At 46.3% G+C, this 20,930-nt stretch overlaps 1 protein-coding gene across 7 annotated transcripts in view; it reads left to right on the plus strand.

The window, feature by feature from the left end:
• Positions 1-3,199: 3,199 nt before the first annotated feature.
• Positions 3,200-20,930, plus strand: part of CEP350 (centrosomal protein 350) — a 116,175-nt gene continuing 98,444 nt past the window's right edge. For 6 of the 7 annotated variants that reach the window (XM_090047667.1, XM_090047671.1, XM_090047670.1 and 3 more), the window contains exon 1: positions 9,994-10,203. The gene's annotated coding sequence lies outside the window, so the exon portion shown is untranslated. Of the gene's footprint in view, positions 3,263-9,993; positions 10,204-20,930 lie in introns of those variants that run through there. The other variant, XM_090047668.1, reaches the window with a different exon arrangement.

A 20,930-nucleotide genomic window follows, 5' to 3' on the forward strand; every position in this document is an offset into this window, starting at 1 on the left:
AATTGCTATTGCCACTACACATGTTTCGAAGGTCTGCAAGCCTTTTTGCATCTTAGAGAAACTTCCTTGCATTGTGAAGTTGAGCTGTATCTGATTGCCACCATCCAGTGAACCAAGTATAGGGAATAACAAATTTAAAGTGTGTGCTTACAACTATTGCAGCATGTAGGACTGGTTGAATGAAAATAAAGCTCTATTTGGTGTTCAGCAGGCTTATTTTAGGGTAATATATTTGCTAAGCTTTGGATTGGGACACTATATTTGGGGTTTAGAGATAGGTGGGGGGGACATGAATCAGTTACAAGCATAAAGCACAAATATTTAAAAGTGTTGTACAGATCAATTAAAACAGACTGCCTCTAAGTATCAAAAGCTCAGTGAGCAGGAGCATCTGAGGGGGTGGTGGGTAGAAGTACTAAGGAAGAAAGTTCTCTGTAAAAGGATAAATAATCTAGAGTAAACTTCAGAGGGTACCAGGATCAGTTTAACAGATAAAACAATTGATCCTTAAATACCTGCATAAGGCAAAAAATAGAATAAACCACACAGAGGAGGAAATCATCATCTTATATAGAAGCAAACTTTACACTTAGTCTTGAAAAGAGAAGTCTTGAAAAGAGAAGACTTCTAGATCTGAAGTGCAATATTACAAATAAAAATTTTGGAAAAGAAAAGGAATCATGACAACAAGAAAGGCAGGGACGGATCAATCCTGGATGTTTCTAAACTAGAATGCATGTGGCATTGGACATTGTAAACTGCTAATTTCAGGGTGGCATGTCTAGCCTATCTCCCTGTTGATAGCTTACTATTTTCATCCAGACTTTGAACTCCTTATTCCTCTTGCTTGTTATTGATCTTCCTGACCTTGAGGTTGGAACTGGGGCAAGATCTAATGGGCAAGATTTCTGAGAGCAAGCAGCTGGAACTTTGTGGTGACAGTGATCCACTCCCTTGCTGCTATCAGAAGAGTTCCTGGCAGGGGGACTCTGAAGCAGCTTTTCTTCTTACACTTGCTTAGCCTGAATATGACAATATGTAACTTGACTTTGGTAGTAAATGACATCATAAGTGCTTAAGACAGTGATCTCAACCAGGGTGCTATATTACCTGGGGGTGCCATGAGATCCTTTCAGGGATACCACGTCTCGCACAGTAAGGTGTGCAAATATGATTCACAAAATAAACCCACAGATTTCAAATGGGAATTCAAAATGTTAAAACATTCTGACCTGTTATAGTCTTTCTGAGTTCTCTCCAACAGAAGAGTTGCTCTATTACTGTATTCCCCTGAATCCAAAACTCCTTTGAATTCAAGACAACCCCCCAGTAATTAGATTCTATATATGGAATATGTATCAATTTATTATAATTTTCCAGGTATAGAATCTAATTATTAGAGGGTTGTCTTAAATTTGTCCCCTCTCCACTGTTTCAGCAGGGAAACCAGCTGTACAGAAGCTGGCCCCTCGTTACCCCCCACCCCCTTTCTACCTGTGCCACTTGCAGCCTCTGCCCCACTGTCTGTTCCCCAAAGCCTCTGCTCTTCCACCTGGAGCCTCTGCCTTCTCCCAACCCTGCTTACTATCAGATGTGGCTCTGGCTTCAGCTCCACTTCCTCCTGGGCATGGAGCACATGCAAACTCCAGCCCATGCCCAGCCACACAGCAGCACCCCAGGGCTGGAGCTGATGGTGCCATTGCTGTGTAGCTGGGCAGGAGCCAGGGCTTGCATGTGCTCTATGACTGGAAGGGATGGAGCTGGAAACAAAGCTGTGTCTGACCATTGGCATTGGCAGGGGTGCTTTGCATCTAAAAAGTTGAGAACCACTGACTTAAAATAGTGCACAAACCAAAAATACATTTTTCACACCTGCTCTGACTGACTACTGTCCTCTTGTAATCTTGGCCAAGATGCATCTTGAACTTGATTAGGAGATTAGTAAAAAGTTGTATATGGTGGTGGGGGAAAGGTTTCTATACTTGAACAAATAAAAATGTATGCATTCTGTGTCAGAGAGGGGTTTTTTTTAGATTTATTTTTTTTCAGGCAGGCAGCTGCATGGATTTCTTGTTAGGTATGCAAGCCAAGATGTGCACAGGTATGATATAGATAAACAGGTAAATGTTAGCCATAGTTAATATGCTGTTTGAATACTGTGTTGTATGCCATTTGGGATGTAGTCATATTTATAGTAGACACCTTTTTGGTGTTACATTCAGAAGTATATGCATTCACAGTAGTACCATTATATATAAACAAGTAATCAAATTATATACTAAGGTGTGTCGATGACTGGGAGGCTCGTTGTAGTATAGAGATCAGTTGTAATTCACAGTACAGATATGAGGAGCATCTATCTAAATGCACTAGAGTGAGGCTATTTAAAAGTATGCTTTATAATCCTAAATCATACATATGAAACAATTTTCATTTTTTGCATAAACTTTCCAGTCCTGCCCAACCTTCTCCCGAATGCTGCTCCGCACCTGCCCATGGCCCCATCCCGTTGGCCTGGCTGAGCATGCCCTGCATGCAGGAGTCCTAGACTGGTGTCTGTGGAGACCCCTTCCACTTGCCCATTCCATCCAATGCCACTGGTGGTGGGTGCGGGGTGGGCAGCCCAAGGCCAGATAGGATCAATGGCCCCCTCCCCACCATGCCAAGTCAAGTCAGCACCCCTCCCTCTGTCTCCCACAACAGCTTACTGAAACTCCTTAAGTGGCTCTCCAGCCCAAATAATTGCCCACCTCTGTTCTAGGATAAATGCTGTATTTTTCTGCAGTTTATATACCCACCATTTCACAGCTATTGAACTCTGTCTTATTGCTTAGATGTTGACAGTTGGATTTATAATTGAATGCCTGAATAACCCTATTCCATGTTCAACAGGTGGAGACTATCTTCCCAAAATTCCTAGGAGGTATGTTAGTCGAAGAAGGAGCAGGGGGAGAAATCCACTGGGTTGTCTTTCAGGCATAATAGCCAGCTGCCTTCTAATTTTAGAAGGGGTGTGCAAGAGTATTATGGAGTGGAAAACTTTCCACAGCCTATCTGTGAAAGCTGTGATAATCTACTCTGTGTAAAATGAGATTGTGCTGCTTTACATTTAGCCCTCTTTCCCTGCCACTGCTTTTTACTGCTTGGACGGGGTGTCTACAATTATTCAGTAACGCCACACAGTTTTCCTACCAGTCTGTCTAAGCCTTATTGGAACTTCAGTCCACTTGTTCCTTTCTCTGCCAGACATGGCTATTTCCAGGTAAAGGGTTTACTTTATTTCTAAAAGGCTAAAGTTTAAAAGCAAAATTCACTGGAAAGAGCACTTAGTTTGAGATTGTTGGAAAATCAAGGCCATTTTTGTACAGAATGTTACTATTTCAATGTATTTTCCTTCGGTGTTAAATCTGACTGTGGAAACATGTTCTTTGATCACTTGTTTAAGATTCCATACAGAAGAGTTTTTGTACTTAAGTTCCACTGTGAGACAGAGAACTTCTGACACATTGAGAATAGGTGGGGATAATGTGAAACAAAGTTTAGAGTTGGGGGAAAAGTCTTGCTTTTAACTTTTTTACATTGACTGAACATAAAGGAGACTTAATGATTTTCATATCTGAAAATTCTGATACACTCAGTGTGTGGAAATGAAGGGAGGAGTAAGAAGCTAGATTTACCTTTGAGCAAAATAAAAGGAGCAACGCTTCAAAAAAATTATAGAAGTAATGAGCAAGTGAAATAGGCTGCCAGTCCCATAGTATATTACAGTAAGTGCTGAGTAACTGTAGCATGTACTAATTAAGGTGTGTCAGTCCACAACTAAGACTACTCATGACTGTGGTAATACTTCTACAAGTACTGGGACTACTATTACTATAACTAGTTTCTTGTTTGGGGATTGTTGGCTTCCTTTCATAGAAGGCAGGAGGGAACTATTCACAGCTTTTGCTGTTGACAATGCATTTGCTTGTTTAGTTGGGTTTTTTTAGCCTTCTCCCACTATTAATACATATTTTTAATTTTAAAAGTAACTGACCTCCATCTTAAAATGTTCCATGCATGGAATGGTTGATCCTGTACACTGAGATAGATGAGACCCCCCTGAAAAATACAGATTACAATTACATATTGCATTATACATACTGCATCATAATACTTATAAGGAGCAGAAATAAAGTTGGATGGACAGACTCTAATTCTGATGTTTTTCTAAGTTTCAGGTGCTTGGCTTTGCAATCTTAATGATCTCTTAACATAAGCGTATTATATTTCATTTAATGTTGTAGGCAGGGGTGGTTAACCTTTTCCATTATAAGAATTTGGTGTGAGGTGCTTTTAACTTCATTCAGTGTCAACTATTTGCATCAGGATAACTTTCAGGCCAGATACATGTCTTGTAAAAAAACGTTATTTGTAAAATTTCCACCAAAATGTGTCAACTATGTATGAGTGTGCGTGCTTAGGGAAACGTTTTTGCCTGTCTGTAGGGTGGGTGGAGGAAGACTAGTTAAATTATAAACAGAAACACACACATGCACACATTCTGACTGTTTTGGGAGAGAAACTCTACTTGTCCCCTTCCACCTCAAAAAAACCTCAAAAAACTATTAGAATTATTCTAAAAGGTACAGAAGGTAAATGTGTACCTCCTTCTTCCCACATACTGCCAAAACACAGAACACCTTTTGGACTTGTACCTGGGCTCTGATGTATCAAGCAATAAAAATACCTATGGGAATTACATGAGATAGGAACATTTATGTCAAAACACTATTAATAAGTGATAACATTGAGAAAGTAAATTGGAACTTGGTCTCTTCCAGATTTCTTATTGCTGTTAATCAAGAATGGATTTGAAAGCAGAGAGCTTGGTTTTAAAATTATACAAAACTAGGAGTGAGAAGGGCCTGGGTCAAGTTGTAGGTAAAATTCCTTCACAGAAGCAGATTAGATACTGTTTTCCCAATTCTATTACTTTTTCTTGTTCAGTTTTGGAAGAAAGTAACTCTCCTTGTAATATTCTACCATAGTCATGCATTTGGCTCAACAGGGAAGTCATGGACCTCCTACATCTAAAAAAAAAAAAAAAGGCTTATAAAGGATGGAGAGAAGCAGTGAACTGCTGGGAAGGGATGGCCTCCACCTCTCTCCGTTGGGGACGAGGCGTCTTCTCAGCCAGACTGGCTGACCTGCACTACCCGGCTTTAAACTGAGCCCGCTGGGGGATGGGGGACTACTGCCACTGCTGGTCCACTCAGCAACTCTTGCAAAGCCAGCAGGCCAAGGCACTTGAGGGATCCCACCCTTGCCCCAGCCCTGGAACAAGCTGTGGGGAAGGCAGGGGCCCCAAAAGAGACACTTCCCTGCCTGTACATGAATGCCAGGAGCTTGGGAAATAAACAGGAGAAACTTGTCCTCCTGCTTAACACAAATAATTTTGATGTCATAGGGATAACGGAGACCTGGTGGGACTCCACCCATGACTGGGCCACAGGTATAGATGGCTATACCCTGTACAGGAGAGATCATGTAGACAAAAGGAGTGGGGGTGTAGCTCTCTATGTCAAGGAAAGCTATCCCTGCAAGCTGACATTGGTGCCCAGGGTGGATGACTGGAGACCCTCTAAGTTAAAATCTGTGGGGAACATGGCACAGGGGACACAATGGTGGGAGTCTATTACAGACCTCCTACCCAGGATCAAGAGCTTGACCAGGAGTTCATCAGGGAATTTGCTGAGCCTGCACGCTCCCGGTGTATGGTTGTCATGGGAGACTTTAACTACCCTGACATCTCGTTGGAAAAGTGCTCGGCTAAATCCGAGCGGTCGCAAAGCTTTCTCTTATGCGTGGATGAGCTCTATCTGATGCAAGAAGTCTACAGGCCGACGAGAGGCAAAACATTGCTTAACCTGGTACTGGCAGCAGGGGATGACCTAATCAGTGATGTAATTATCAAAGGGAAGCTGGGTGACTGTGACCAGGAGCTGATCACCTTCACCATCCACTGTAAAGCTAGTAAGTCAGTAAGCAATACAGAAATCCTTAACTTCCGGAAAACTGACTTTGACAAGCTCAGGAGGTTTATCAGAGAGGCCCTAAGGGACCATGACACAAAGGGGAGGGGAGTTCAGGAAAAGTGGCTGCTCCTCAAGGGAGCAATCCTGGAGGCACAAGCAAAGTCTATTCCATCTCGGAGGAAAGGCAGCAAAAGGGCACAGCAGCCCCCTTGGCTCTGCAGGGATCTAGCAGACCTCCTGAATCTAAAAAGAAAGACCTACAAGGATGGAGGACTGGATCCATCTCCAAGGAGGAATATTTTGCACTGGTCCGGACCTGCAGGGAGCAAACCAGGAAAGCCAAGGCTGTGACAGAACTCCAACTAGCTACAAGTATCAAAGACAATAAAAAGTCCTTTTTTAGATATGTGGGGAGCCAGAGGAAAAGCAAGGGCAACATTGGACCCCTGCTAAACCAGATGGGACAACTGACAACTGATGCCCAGGAAAAAGCCAACTTACTAAATGGGTACTTTGCATTGTTTTTTTACCAGTCCATTATGGGATGTGAAGGCCTGGGTGAGGGTGATTCCTTACCCTCCATCAATGCTGACCTTGTGAAGGAACACCTTGAGAGGCTGGACACCTTCAAGTCATTCAGCCCTGGCAGTTTACACCTCAGGGTACTCAAGGAGCTGGCTAGCATTGTAGTTCTGCCCCTGGCACAGATCTTCGAGAACTTCAGGTGCTCTGGTGCAGTGCCCAAAGACTGGAAGAAGGCCAATGTTGTGTCTATCTTCAAGAAAGGGAGAAAAGTGGATCCGGCAAACTACAGGCCCATCAGCCTGAGCTCTATCCTGGGGAAGGTCTTAGAAAAGATTATCAAAGAGGCCATTCTTAACAGACTGGCCAATGGCAGCATCCTGTGGGATAGCCAGTACGGGTTTGTTGCGGGTAGGTCTTGCTTATTTCATGACGAAGTGACCTATCACCTGGACAAGGGAGAAGAGATTGATGTCGTATATCTTGACTTCAAAAAAGCCTTCCATCTGGTATCCCATGACCACCTCTTGGCAAAACTGGCCAACTGCAGCCTCGGCTTCACCACAATCCACTGGCTGAGGAATTTGCTCCGTGGTTGGACCCAGAGGGTGGCGTTTGATAGAAGTCAATCGCCGTGGTGCCCTGTGACCAGTGGGGCCCCCATAAGCTCTGTCCTTGGGCCAATGCTATTCAACATCTTCATTAATGATGTGGACATTGGTGTCAGAAGCGGACTGGCCAAGTTCACTGATGACACCAAACTTTGGGGTAAAGCATCCACACCTGAGGACAGGCAGGTGAGCCAGGCTGACCTTGACAGGCTCAGGAAATGGGTGGACGAGAACCTGATGGTGTTTAACACCAAAATATACAAGGTTCTCCATCCTGGGAGGAAAAACCTGCAGCATCCTTATAGGCTTGGCAGTGCTACACTGGTTAGCGCTACAGATGAAAGGGACTTGGGGGTCATGATTGACCCACAAGATGAACATAAACCGTCAATGTGATGCTGCAGCTAGTAAAGTGAGCAAAACGCTGGCTTGCATCCATAGATGTTTCTTGAACAAATCCCAGGATGTCATTTTCCCATTGTACTTGGACTTGGTGAGGCTGCAGCTGGAGTACTGCGACCAGCTTTGGGCTCCACAATTCAAAAAGGATGCGGAGAAGCTTGAGAGAGCGCAGAGGAGAGCCACGCACATTATCAGAGGTCAGGAAAACAGACCTTATGATGAGAGGCTGAGAGCAATGAGGCTATTCAGCCTGGAAAAGTGCAGGCTCGGGGTGATCTGGTGGCTGCCTGTAAGTTTATCAGGGGTGCTCATCAGGATCTGAGGGAACATCTCTTCACCAGAGTGCCCCCAAGGGGTGAATAGGTCAAATGATCACAAACTCCTCCATGACCATTTCAGGCTGGACATAAGGAAGAACTTCTTTACTGTCCGAGTCCCCAAGGCCTGGAATAGACTGCTGTTGGAGGTGGTTCAAGCACCTACCTTGAACGCCTTCAAGAGAAATGTGGATGTTTATCTTGCTGGGATCCTATGACATCAGCTGACTTCCTACCCTTGGGGCAGATGGCTGGACTCGATGATTTTCTGAGGTTCCTTCCAGCCCAAATGTCTATGAATCTATGAAAAAAAAATCAACTTTTAACTTTTTAATCTTAATTTTAAACTGTTCACTTATTTATTTTTTACTTGTCAACAAATTTAAATTAATTTTGAAATATTCTAATGGAAATAAACTTGCATATTTTCAAATGGCTACTCGCTAAGGTTTGTAAATCTTTCCCTTCATTATGTCTTTAAACAATATCCAAAGAAGTAAATAGAGATGAATTCTCGTTCTGAATTGAGAAGGCTGGGACAAAGAGCTAAGAATCAGCTTTGGCAGAGTTTCTACAGTCTCAGGCTTTTATAAACCTTACACAGTCTTTTGGGGTACCAAATATAATTTTAAAACTTTATATTCAGGCAGTTTTCTGTCTTGATGAGACTTTAATAGATAAATAATTTTTCCAGTGTGTTAGATGTGTCAAGACTAAAAATGGTCAAAAGTATGGAGTTAGGGGAGGGAAGTTGTTTGTATGGAGGGGACAACTACATTTCAAAATACTGGTAACGTATCCTGTGGGTTTAAAATTGACTACAATTTTTAACTTGTTCAACATTTTTCAAATTGAAGAATTATAGACTAATTCAGAGATTCATAAGGTTTTATAAGCTTGTCAGAGGGTATGAAAAGATTGCTTTATGTGCAAGGACTTTCATGGCCTCAGAAAAAGCAAGCTGCTGCTTACAAAAACTTAAGTCCCTGAATTAGTTTACATGGTGCCAGTTAAGACTTTTGCCTTAGTTTAGCCTAACACAGCCAACCACCTCTGAAAAATTCCGAATTGGTTTCAGGCAAACAAAACTTGTGTGGCGGAGGTGGTATCTTTTATTAGACCAACTAAATAGTAGGAAGAAAATTTATTTGCAAACTTTTGGTCCCAAATGCCCTCTCTCAGGCAGAGGAGAATTCAAAGATTGTAAAAGTTTTGCTAGGTAGAAATGAAACTTCATCTTGCATAGAGGTGTTAAAAGATGGTAGGGGTCTCCTGAGTACAACAGTCCATTTTGAAAAAGGTTGCTCTGTGAGCATGCAAAAGGCACAGACAATAGGCAGAAGTTAGTTTCACAAGTGTGTCATTTTTGTTTCCCTTTTGTTCTGCATTTGCCACTGAAAAACCAAGGGGAAGGGAAACATAAATCTACTTGGGGGAGGAGAGGGGGTTGTCTTGGTGGAAGACTCTTGTTTAAGAAGTATGATTGGAAAACCCGCCTGGTCATGAACAAGAACGGAGGTGGATGAAATGCTGGTCTACAGAGGCACTGGTAGGAGCAGGAGCAGGAGCAGGAGCAGTTCTTGGGAGCCTTGACTGGGCTGGGTCTGCACTGACTGAGCCCGGGCGCCTGGAAAGAATCACCCCCCTTCGTGACTCTGATGCCTTCACAATGCATCTGTACATAAACAGCGGTAAAAGTAGGCAGAGTGCAGCTAATGCCAGCATCCTTCCCTCTGCTTTCTGAGCAGCGTCCTAGCCCCCACTGGTGCTTGGGCACTTCACGGGCCTGTGCGCCAGAGCAGGCCCTTGCTGCAGTGCTGCCCCCCCCCCGCACCGCACGTGGGATGAGTGCACCGGACCCAGCAGGGTGTCTTAATGTGCAAAGTACCGACAGCTCTTGTTCAGCAGTCTGCCGTAACCCCAACTCCCGGGCTCAGCCGGGCCAGCCCCGCCCCACCCGCCCCGCCCCATTCAGACTCTCTTTCCGCTGCAGCCCTCGCCAGCAAAGCGAGGCGCTCCATCTTGCCACTCCCAACATGGCCGATCCCGCGGGTAAAGCAGCGCCGCCATGTTGGGAAGGTCGCGCCAGTTCTCGCGAGGCTTTGCCAGCCGCTCCCGCCGTGCCCTGCGACGCTGCTGGTGCTGCCGCCGCCGCCGCCGCCGCTGCTCCGTGTCAGTTGTTGGCCGGTAATGGCGGCGGGCTGGTGCCGCTGAAGGACAGGAGGCTCGGTCGGGCGCAGCGTGCGACTCCGGCCGTCAGCTGCCACGGGCCCCCGAGCCCCGCGGGATGCGCTGGGAGTTGCCGCCGCGGCGGGAGGCGGCAGCGGCCACCAGGTGAGGAGCCGGCGGGCTGGGCCGGGGCCGGGACGAACTGGGGCCAGTTCTGGGACGCGGCCATGTCTTCCCCAGCCGGCCGGGCCGCGGGCGCTCGTGGGCTGACGGTCCCGTTTCTGTTCTATTTTCCTCAGCTAAAAAGCAGGAAACAATTCTAGTCCCAGCCTCGTCTTGCCCGTTTTGTTTAAACGTGGCGCCTGCTCCAGCCTACGGGCCTCCTTCATGTTTCCCTTTAAAAAAACAAAACAAATCTGGACTGCTTTGCCGCGATGAGGGTTGTGGGGATGGTCGCCACCTGCCTACAAAAGCTGCCCGAGGTCCTTGCCTGCTGCGTGTTGTGCTGGTGTGACTTAGGCCGTGTGGGTTTGGGTGCCCATGTCCGGTGCTTCTGCCATGTCAGTGTGCAGAGGGGAGCAGGGCTGGTACAGATGCGGTTCCAGGGATGTTGTGTATCCACGTGAGAAGGCAAATGCCGCAGGTCTGACAGAAGCACAGGTTCTTGGATGAAGAGTAATTTCTCCTGTCAGCAAGCTCTGCTGTCCCTGGGAGCGTGGGATCATTCACTCAGATGTTGTGAACTTGTCAGGTCTACAGCTGGACAGATCTGTTTTCTCTTTTGTTTCTCTTGTGCTCTTTGCCACCCAACATCTTTGAAAGTTAGCTAAAAGCTGTTCTGAGGAAAAGTGAAGGGCAGTTTGGGGTAGGTTGGACACCTCAGAATTTACCTGGACTCTTGTGTTTGTAAAGCAGGCTCCATCGGTCCTTCTGTGCTGCTGTGTAGACTTGCTCAGAGCAGGTGAAACCAGCTGTTTTTTACAGTCTTTGGTTACTTGCAACAGTTTCATTATGCCCTTACCTGCAGTGTCTAATCACACTAGCATTGCAAACTGTTGAGGGCTTCAGTTTCCAAGGGAGACGCTATGGAAAACATGCCTTCGAATAAAGCACAGCGTTCTTTGGCTACAGATACGCTACGGACCTACTCCAGGAACTCAGTGGTATAAAGAGGTGAGATCCTGACTGTTTCAGCTGTGCTGGCTGAAGCCCCTGATGTAGATGCCAGTTTTACTTGCAAAGCTAGGCTTTTACCAGTATAGGTTTTGCTGCTGCTGCTGTTGTTGTTGTTGTTGTTGTTGTTGTTTTACTTGTAAACCATAGCTTTACTATACAGATACATAGTCCAGTTTTGTCAGTATATAACTTCCCCTGAACCAGAAATATTACTGACATACTGCACCTAGTATAGAAATATTACTGTGTTTACAGGGCATATAGTTAGACAGAAACTAACAATATTCTGCAAATTGTGCTTTGTACTGGTGTACTGAAGTCACCTATCCACAAGAAAATCAAAGTTAAACTGGTAAAACCATAACTGGTCATCACTATATCTTTACTAAGTGTTTCTGCTAGCACAGCTGCATTTGTCAGATCACAGATTTCCTGCTTCTCAAAGACCTAACTATGCTGGCAGAAATATATGGGATAGACATGCCAAAAAACCCCCAATGAATAAAGTTACCCACATGAATAGTCCTGTTGACTTCAGTAGAACTGTTCTGGGCCTAAAGAAGCACTATCTAGGTACCTGCCTAACTTTAGTAAAATTGAAATCAGTATGTATAATCTCATGCTTATTCTTGGTCTTTAAATTAGTCCTTCTCTGCACGTAAGTTTCATGCTGGTTTAATTAGAAGGTCACTTTTTTTTTTACTGCAGTATCTTTGCCAGTATAACCCCTAGTGTAGCTGCAGTTACAGTGGTGGAGCTTATTCCATTCAAATATGCATAAACTATAGTGATAAAATCATGTATATATTGATATGGCAGTGGCTGCATTAGGATGGTTTTGACATTTAACTGTGTTGTTATAATTATACTGACAGAATGCTCTGAACATAGGTCAGATTTTTCAGGCATCTGCTGAGGTCCTTTGAATCAGAGTGTGAGAGCGGAGTTGTGGGGCCATATAACACAAGTTATGCAGGTGGTGTTTGTTTGACATGCAAATAATTTTCGTCTCGAGTGACTTCAGTAGGACTTTGTAGGTATCCGTCAATCCTTCTGGATCATGGTATATGTGTGAGAAGTCACCTGGACCTTTGATGCATAGGTAGAAGTACAGAGGCGTAGAGGCTGCCCAGACCTTTCATTCCTCCTTTAGACCTTTGAGACAGAACTCAAAGGCCAAACTAAGTCCAGACATTCAATGTCTTGATAGCTGTAGTTATGTGCCTGTCTGGAAATCGAACCCAGGTCTCCTGCGTGGCAGACATGGATATTACTCACAGACATAAGTATACAAGACCAGCTTGGTGAAAAGAATTGTGTGAAAGATTAATTAAAAAAAACAAAAACAAAAAGCAAAACCAAGTTAAAGAATTGACTATACCAGGTCAAATGAAACTGATCGATACAGCATGTAATCCCAGCCACCTTAAAGGATCTTTATAAACAGACAAATTACAGCCCCGACAGGGGACAGGGACTTACTATACAGTAAATGTCCATATGTTCACTGCAAGCCTCTGTGAAACGAGTCTAAGCCGCCACAGTTTAGCTTGAAGTTACAGTGAGGAAAGTGCAGGCAAACAGACAATTATGGTAGAGCAGCTGACACCCGGTAAATCCCTGCTCCCTTTTTAACTTGTTGTAATACACTTGAGTCTGAGACAAAGCTCTCTGACTTCAGTAAGGCTAGAATTACCCCCTAAAGTGGTATCATCTGCAAAAGTGAACACATTGGGGGGGGAAAAAAAAGTATTATTATTTTCCCCTAGTTTTTTTCAGTTGTGGACACATATTAGCAAAACTTAAATGTGTCAGGGAGAAATGTGCTTTTTTCCCCCTTGGACTGATTATTGTGTATTGCTCTAGACAGGTGATATTTTTTCCTCATGAACTGGTGTGAACAAAGAATGTAACTGTGTTTCTTCTGTGTATCCCCACTCTTGAGATGCTGGCACGTGCTCTGCAAATATCTGGAACATTATTTACTGATGTTTGTTGGAAGCTACAGCTACATAGCACTAAATGTTCAAGACCTAAGTTAATGGTGATTGAGTCTGAACTTTTTTCAGTTCCTATCACATTGTCATAATTCACAGATACAGGAATATATCTGAATTTGACCCAGTCAAATGTTTCTCTTTTATGCAGTGTGGTAGGTAGTTTTCAGGTATTTTAGTTGACATGTGTGATACTTAGTCATTCTTGTTCCAATATAACTATGGCAGAGTTAAGAATAGGCTTTAAGATGAGTATCACCTTTTCCCTGGAATTTTTTTCCCCAGATTGCTTACTTACTGTGACGTGTCTTTTGAAGGGAATATCATCCTGTCTGTCTCTCTGTGGAGAAGAGTAATAATAATAATAAAGGAATTGATTGGCATTTGGAAATGCCTCTAAACAGTTGTGTTCGGTCAACCCAGTTTGCATTAGCCACTAAGGCTGTGTCCCATGAGCGGGAACATGCGGTTTAAGGTGCCTCAGAGTCTTTTGAGGTGCCACAAAACATGAAGCACTCGTTATTCTGTTTGCTGCACTGCATACTTGCAGCATGGTGGCAAAATTACATACCAGAAAATCCCGATGTCAAAGAAACCCACTCTGGCTGTTGGCCAGGCTTCATGCCTCTGGATCACTGATGAAGCCCTGGGTGCTGGCCCAGGTGCTGGTCCCAGCCTCCCCTCCCCTACCTGAGACTATTTGCTGTGCACCAGAGTATGCATGCAGAGGTGTGCCTGGGGCCAGCTAGCAGCACAACTGTGTGCTACTGCTATTTCCCCTCGGGGGAACACGCCCTCGGATTTTTTTTATTAATATAGTTCATGTTCCGGGTCAAATCGGCCAAATCCATTCCAAATCATATTGATTGCGTAGAGCTCAATCATTCCAAAAACCAATATCAACTGAGCAGGGAGAACTTAATCATTCTAAACACCATGTATGGTGCTACAACTGGCGAGCATCCTCCATTCCAGCCTCTCACGCTTGGAACTTGAGATGCTCCCAAATCCAATGACAGGCATCCTACAGGCAGGCCCAAGCTTGGAGGTCTTGGGATTTGGATGCCCCCAGATACTATAGACAAGCATCTTTTATCCCAGACTGTTTAGTCTGGGGCTTCAGATATTTCCTTCACTTGTTCTTAGCCCACATGAAGCTGAGGGTCATGCCCTCTAATGCTACTGTTGTGAGGACGGTGTAAGCACCTAATGAATGGATAGTATCCTTTCAGTTTTAGAGTGGTGTTTTTTTGGTGCCCTTTGCACAAAGTGCATGTGATAATGTTTTGTAAAAGAAATGCAGTATGAAAGTGGAACGTGAACAGAAACATTTTGACAAAGCAGATTAAGAATGTACCTCAACAGATGATTAAAATGGAAAATGACAGCTTGCCAAAGGTGAATTCAATAACTTTGCATGTTATTCAGATTGAAGGGGAAAAGTTATTTAGAATTAAATTTGTTCCCTTCTAAACTAGCATATAGTTTTCTGTTTGGTTATCTAAGTAACTGTGCATTAAGGGAGGAAGTGTTTTGTGGAATAATCTATAAATTAAGTAAATATGTTGATATTAAAACACAATGTATGCCTATTATTATGTTTAAGTTTTTTGCCTATTTTAACAATTAAAGATATTAACATCCTGGAGCCTGTGTGTCCTGAGGCTCCTTTCTGCTACCAGTGCCTAGCAGCAGCTGAGTGCACAGCTGCAGCCTACCCTGCACCCACGCCAGATGTGACCCAACTGGACTGGACCAGCTTCAGAACAGCTGGGACCCATGTGCATAGCCCTGACCTTGGCCCACCCTGTGCTTGCTCTGGACTGGCCTGTCCATGATGAGCAGAGGCAGCACTGGTGGCAGCTGGGCAGAAGCTGCTGCTGGGCGAGGGGGAAAAGCAGCCACTCTCCCTCAAGGCTGCTGGGACCTTCTTGCTGCAGCCACACAGGGCCTGTGCCCAGGCTGCCCTGTGGCTCCTCTCCACTGCCACCACTGCCGCACTAGGCAACCCAAAGGTAGTGCTGGTGGTGGCGGAGAGGAGCCACAGGGCAGCTTTTCCTCTGTGCTCAGCAGCAGCTTCTGCCTGGCCACTGCTGCCACTCATCATAGGCAAGCAGATCCGGAGCTGGCACGGGGCACTCTGGGGCCAGGGCTGTGTGTGCTGGTCTACAGCTGGTCCGCTCTGGTTTGGGCAGGACTGGAATGTGCACGGTGCAGGCTGGGCCAGGGCCGGGGCCAGAGTAGTGTGCACAGGTCCCTGCCAGTCCCCTTGGGGCCTGGGCTAGGACCAGAGTCCAGCTGTGGAGCCACCCCAATCCCACTGCACACCTGGGGGTGGCAGGATGCAGCCTGGGCAAGATAGTACCTGGACTAAGTGGGACAGAGGGACCTGCTACAGGTTGGACAAAGTCCCTTCATGGGCCGCATCCGGCTCAGGGGCTGTGTTTTGCCTGCCCCGGTCTAAGGCATACTTGCATCAATTAATGATAACAGCAACAATTTTTTTTATTATAACATCATTATATAAAATTGGTGTTACTGGTATTTTATTATGAAGCATAAAATTGAAAGATGGTTGCTATATATATGAAGGGATTATTAAGGTGAACATGTTTTTATTGTTTCAGAAAAGGGTTTGGAAATATTCATAGACTAAAGACCATGTATGCATAACAATATGTAACCTCCACATTTTTTAATCCTTTCAGTTTATGCAAGACTATGCCTATCTTAATGTGTGTAGAATTTCTATTTAAATTGAGAGAGAAGAAGGATATACTTGGTACACCTAGCCGCACTGAGAAGCATTTTTGGCTATAGACGTTAAGCCTTAAAGAAAGACAGAGCTATGTTGATGATTGTTTAATTACTTCTAGTTAAAATTTCTGAATCTGTTTAAATTCTTTTTGTTAATGTTTTAATAGAGCAAAAGCTTTGTATAGCATATCTTGATTTGTATTACATAACTGCTATTATCTAAGCTTCCTGTCTTACTTTTTTTGTTTTTGTTTTTGGGTTTTTTTTTGGATAATGTTGAAGCCTCTAACCCTCTTGATGCAGGGGAATCTTGCAGAGAAATTTGCCTGGGCCCCTGGGTTGGATCCAGACCTGCATGTGGCAGCGGGGCTAACAACTGTGTCAACTTGGGGAGCTGCAGAGATTAATGCAACCATTGCTCGCTCTCTTTGCCACTGTAACGTGACCCCAAAGTGACTCCGTAGGCTGGATTTTGGTGGCAAGCCCCATCCCCTGTATTTCTGGCCTCAACAATAGCAGCTCTGTGGATTGGATTAGGCTGCAGGTCATATCTTTGACATCCCTGTCTAAATGGAAAGACTGAATTCTCAGCTGTCATTAGGAGCAATAGTTTACTGAAATTATTAACAATGATCCTTGAAGTAGCAAATTCACATCCATTCTGTATAGCCCTTTAACTGGCATACTTATACTTTCCTTTTACTGTGTGTCTACAGAAAGGGAGATATAACATTTTAGGGATGTAAACAAGATTCTGGGTTTAAATACTAAGGCAGTCTAACACTTTTTTTAGTGATAGATATGTCCTGTCAGATGGTTTTTATCTGCGTTGTGTACTCAGTTCTATGAGCTTTAGTTCTCATAGAGTGAATCAAATACTGTTTTGGGATAATTCAGATAGTATCTCAACGTACTGAATCTGCTTTAGATTGTAAGATTTACTGTATTTACCTGGCAAGGGGGGTAAGTGGTGGGGAAAGCAGCGGTATGGGGTTAGATGCCCTATCCTCTGTCCCTTGCCCCCTGTTCTTCTTCATCATGTGTCTTCCCAAGCCACCGCTTATCCTGAGTGGTTGCTTTGGCTCTGACTCTGGCATGAATTACACAAGAGCCCCTATCTTATTCCAAGGTAGGTGGCAGTGGCAGGAGCCCTGGCCCAGGGGAGCTAGCAGCTGGCCCTGACTCAGGCTGGTACTCAAATCAAAGATAAGGCTCTCCTCCTTCCCTCCTAACGTTAAATAGTTGGAAAAAAACCACATCTTGGATATGAGTAAATATGGCACTTTAAAATGCCTACTGTATCATTCTGCTGAACAAAACTTTCAGATACTTTTTGCTAAAATTGCATCAAATGTAAAACAACTTTATTTTGATATACTTTGCTTTGGTTTGGTACCATTTATGTGCTCCCAAGGAAGTATAATGTAGAAGAATAAAGTCCCTCTAAATATTATTCTTAGAACCATTAAATGTTAATGTACAGGGAGAAACTGCCCTACATTCTCTACCCTTTTTAAAATACCATTCAACTTTTCCTTTCATTCCTTTTTCCTCATTATCTGTATTATAAGCCCTTTTTCCCCTTTGTATCAATTTTATTTCCACAAATTGGGGGGGTGAGGGGGAATGGACCTCCAGTTCTTGAGAAAACTTACTGGTAAAGTTGCATCTGTTCTTTTCTTCCATCTTTCTCTTCTTTCTGTCTCACTTTTTATAATCTCTTCCCCCCTTTTTTTATTTGTATTCTCTTTCTTAATTTTTTGTCCTTTTTATCACTTTCTGTGTGTCTCTGTGCCTTTTTATTCACCCATTTTTTGTTTCTCTCAAAATCTTACGGAGGGTTGGGGGTAGAGGTGCACCAACATATCTGTCTGTATCGCCTCAGCACTGATAAAAGGAAAATTGACATCATTGTCGATTGGCTGTTTTTGGTCAGTGTAGTCTGTAATGTCACTGCTAAATGCTGCGTGTATGCGCGTGGTCAGGAATGCACCCTGGCAACTTGCAGAGCAGTGTCTGGCCAGTAAGTTTGTGTGGGGGGGGAAGCAGTGTGAGGTGGTGGGGAGCAGATTGAGGCCCCCACACTGAGGGAGGGAATGGGGCTGGGGCAGAGGCAGGCACTGTCTGGCTGGGATGGAGCCATGGACAGCATGTCAAGAGAGCGTGGGGGGGGGAGGCGGCACACCCTCAGGGGAGGCATGGGGAGTATGTGGCCCCTGGATTTGTGCATGGGGTGAAGGTGGGCTGCCTTCTGTGGGCTAGGGGCCAGGGGCTGCGCTGGCCTCTTCCCGGTGTGGGGGGCTGTGCTCGGGGCAGGGTGGGTGATGGTGCTAGCATGGGGGGCCTACAGGATAGGCTATAGCCACCTCAAAATTCACCATAGCCGCTCGCAACCCGTGTGGGGCTATCTGGCACAGGCAGACCCAGGTGGGCTGCAAGTGGCTGCAGCATGGGGTGCCAGGCACAGAGTGGGCAAGGGGCCACTCCCCCTCCACCCCCCCCACCCCCCCCCAGTTTGTAACCCAATTCTGGGCTCTCCTGTTGGGGCTGTACACAGCAGCTGCAGCCCTCCCACTTGCCGAGCTGGGCAGTGTTTGCCACTGCTGCCTCTGGGCTGTCTGGTGCATGAGCTCCAGGTGGGCAGCAGCAGCAGGTAACACTACCCATCACAGCAAGAGGCGGGACCAGAGCTGCTGCCGCCATGCACAGCCCTGATGAGCGAGCCTGGAGCTGGCGCGGGGCCCAGGCTGGTAGCAGGGGCAGATTTCAAGCTGGTTCTAAGTGCGGGGGAGAAGTGGCTCCTTGCCCACCCTGTGGCCAGTGCTCCATGGTGCAGCTGCTCGCAGCCCACCTGGGGCTGTCTATGCCTGCTCAGGACAGCTCCACATGGGCTGCGAGCAGCTGCAGCAGGGAGCGTGGGCCATGGGGTGGGCGAGGGGCCACTTTTCCCTGCACTCCGCACCAGCTCCTTCCCTGCCAGTGAGCAGGGGGTCAGGGCTGTGCACTGCCCCCAGCCTGTACCATGGGGTTGGGGGACACAGGGAGCCAGCGGGAGCACAGGGCCTGCGCTGGTGTCATAGTTTCATAGTAGCTAGAGTCGGAAGGGACCTAGGTAGATCATCAAGTCCGACCCCCTGCCTTGGCAGGAAAGAGCACCGGGGTCAGATGACCCCGGCAAGGTGCTCATCTAACTTCCTTTTAAAAATCCCCAGGCTAGGAGCCTGCACCACTTCCCCTGGAAGCCGGTTCCGGGCCCTAGCCGCCCTGACTGTGAAGTAGCGCCTCCTGATATCTAATCTAAACCTACCCTCCGCCAACTTGTGACCGTTATTCCTGGTCACTCCTGGCAGCACACGGGGGAACAGGGACTCCCCCAATACCTGCTGATCCCCCCCTGACCAGTTTGTAGCAGGCCACAAGGTCCCCCCTTAACCTTCTCTTGTGGAGGCTAAACAGGTTCAGGTCCCGTAGCCTCTCCTCATAAGGCCTGCCCTGCTGACCCCTGATCATACGAGTGGCCCTCCTCTGGACTCTCTCCATATCGTCCACGTCCCTCTTGAAGTGTGGTGCCCAGAACTGGACGCAGTACTCCAGCTGCGGCCTGACCAGTGCCGCATAGAGGGGGAGGATCACCTCCCTGGACCTGCTCGAGATGCATCTGTGGATGCATGACAGGGTACGGTTGGCCTTCTTGACTGCCTCCCCACACTGCTGGCCCATGTTCATCGTGGAGTCAATGACGACTCCAAGATCCTTTTCCGTCTCCGTGCTGGCAAGAGGGGAGTTCCCCAACCTGTAAGTGTGGTGCCGGTTCTTCCTCCCCATGTGCAACACCTTGCACTTATCAGTGTTAAACCCCATCCTATTCTCATCCGCCCACCGTTGCACCCTGTCAAGGTCAGCTTGTAGCCTATTGCACCCTTCTAGTGCACCCACATCCCCCCACATCTTAGTGTCATCAGCAAACTTGAACAGGGTGCTTTCTACCCCCTCATCCAAGTCACTGATGAAGATGTTGAACAGTGCGGGCCCGAGGACCGAGCCCTGCGGAACCCCACTGCCCACGTCCTTCCAGGTCGAGAAGAACCCATCCACTACCACCCTCTGGGTGCGGCCCTCCAACCAGTTGGCGACCCATTTGACTGTGTGGGCATCGACACCACAGTCTCCCAGCTTTTTGATGAGGACAGGGTGAGAGACAGTGTCGAAAGCCTTCCGGAAGTCCAGAAAGACTACATCCACAGCAACCCCTGCGTCTAATGATTTGGTGACCTGATCGTAAAAGGCCACCAGGTTGGTCTGACAAGACCTGCCACTGATGAACCTGTGTTGGTTGCCCCTGAGCATGCATTCCCCCGCAAGGCCCTCCTGGATGTGTGCCAGGATAATTTTTTCAAAGAGCTTACCCGGGATTGAGGTAAGACTAAGTGGCCTGTAATTTCCCGGGTCCTCTTTTTTTCCCTTTTTGAAGATAGGGACCACACTGGCCCTCTTCCAGTCCTCCGGCACCTCACCAGAGCACCACGAGTGCTCATAGAGCCGCGCCAGGGGTCCCGCAATGACCTCGGCCAGTTCCTGTAGAACCCTAGGGTGAAGATCGTCCGGACCAGCGGACTTGAACACGTCCAGCCTCTCCAGAAGTACCCTAACTAACTCCTCGCTAACCCCTGGCCCAGGCGTGTCTCTCCCGGGGCCCGAGGGGGGCCCAGCAGGGAGGTGGCTGAACTGGTCCCTACTTAGGAAGACAGAGGCAAAGAAATCGTTAAATATGTTAGCTTTGTCATCTGGCATGATGACTAAGTTGCCCATCGTGTCCTGCAGGGGCCCCACATTACCCGGGACCCTCTTTTTACCCCCTATGTATTTGAAGAAGGACTTCTTATTGTCCTTAATCCGGGAAGCTAGTCCTATCTCCATCTCTGCCTTGGCCTTCCTGACTGCCCCCCTACATCCTCGGGCGAC

The sequence above is a fragment of the Crocodylus siamensis genome, chromosome 5 (assembly GCF_052110815.1).
Source record: "Crocodylus siamensis isolate JL-2025a chromosome 5, ASM5211081v1, whole genome shotgun sequence".
NCBI lineage: Eukaryota > Metazoa > Chordata > Crocodylia > Crocodylidae > Crocodylus > Crocodylus siamensis.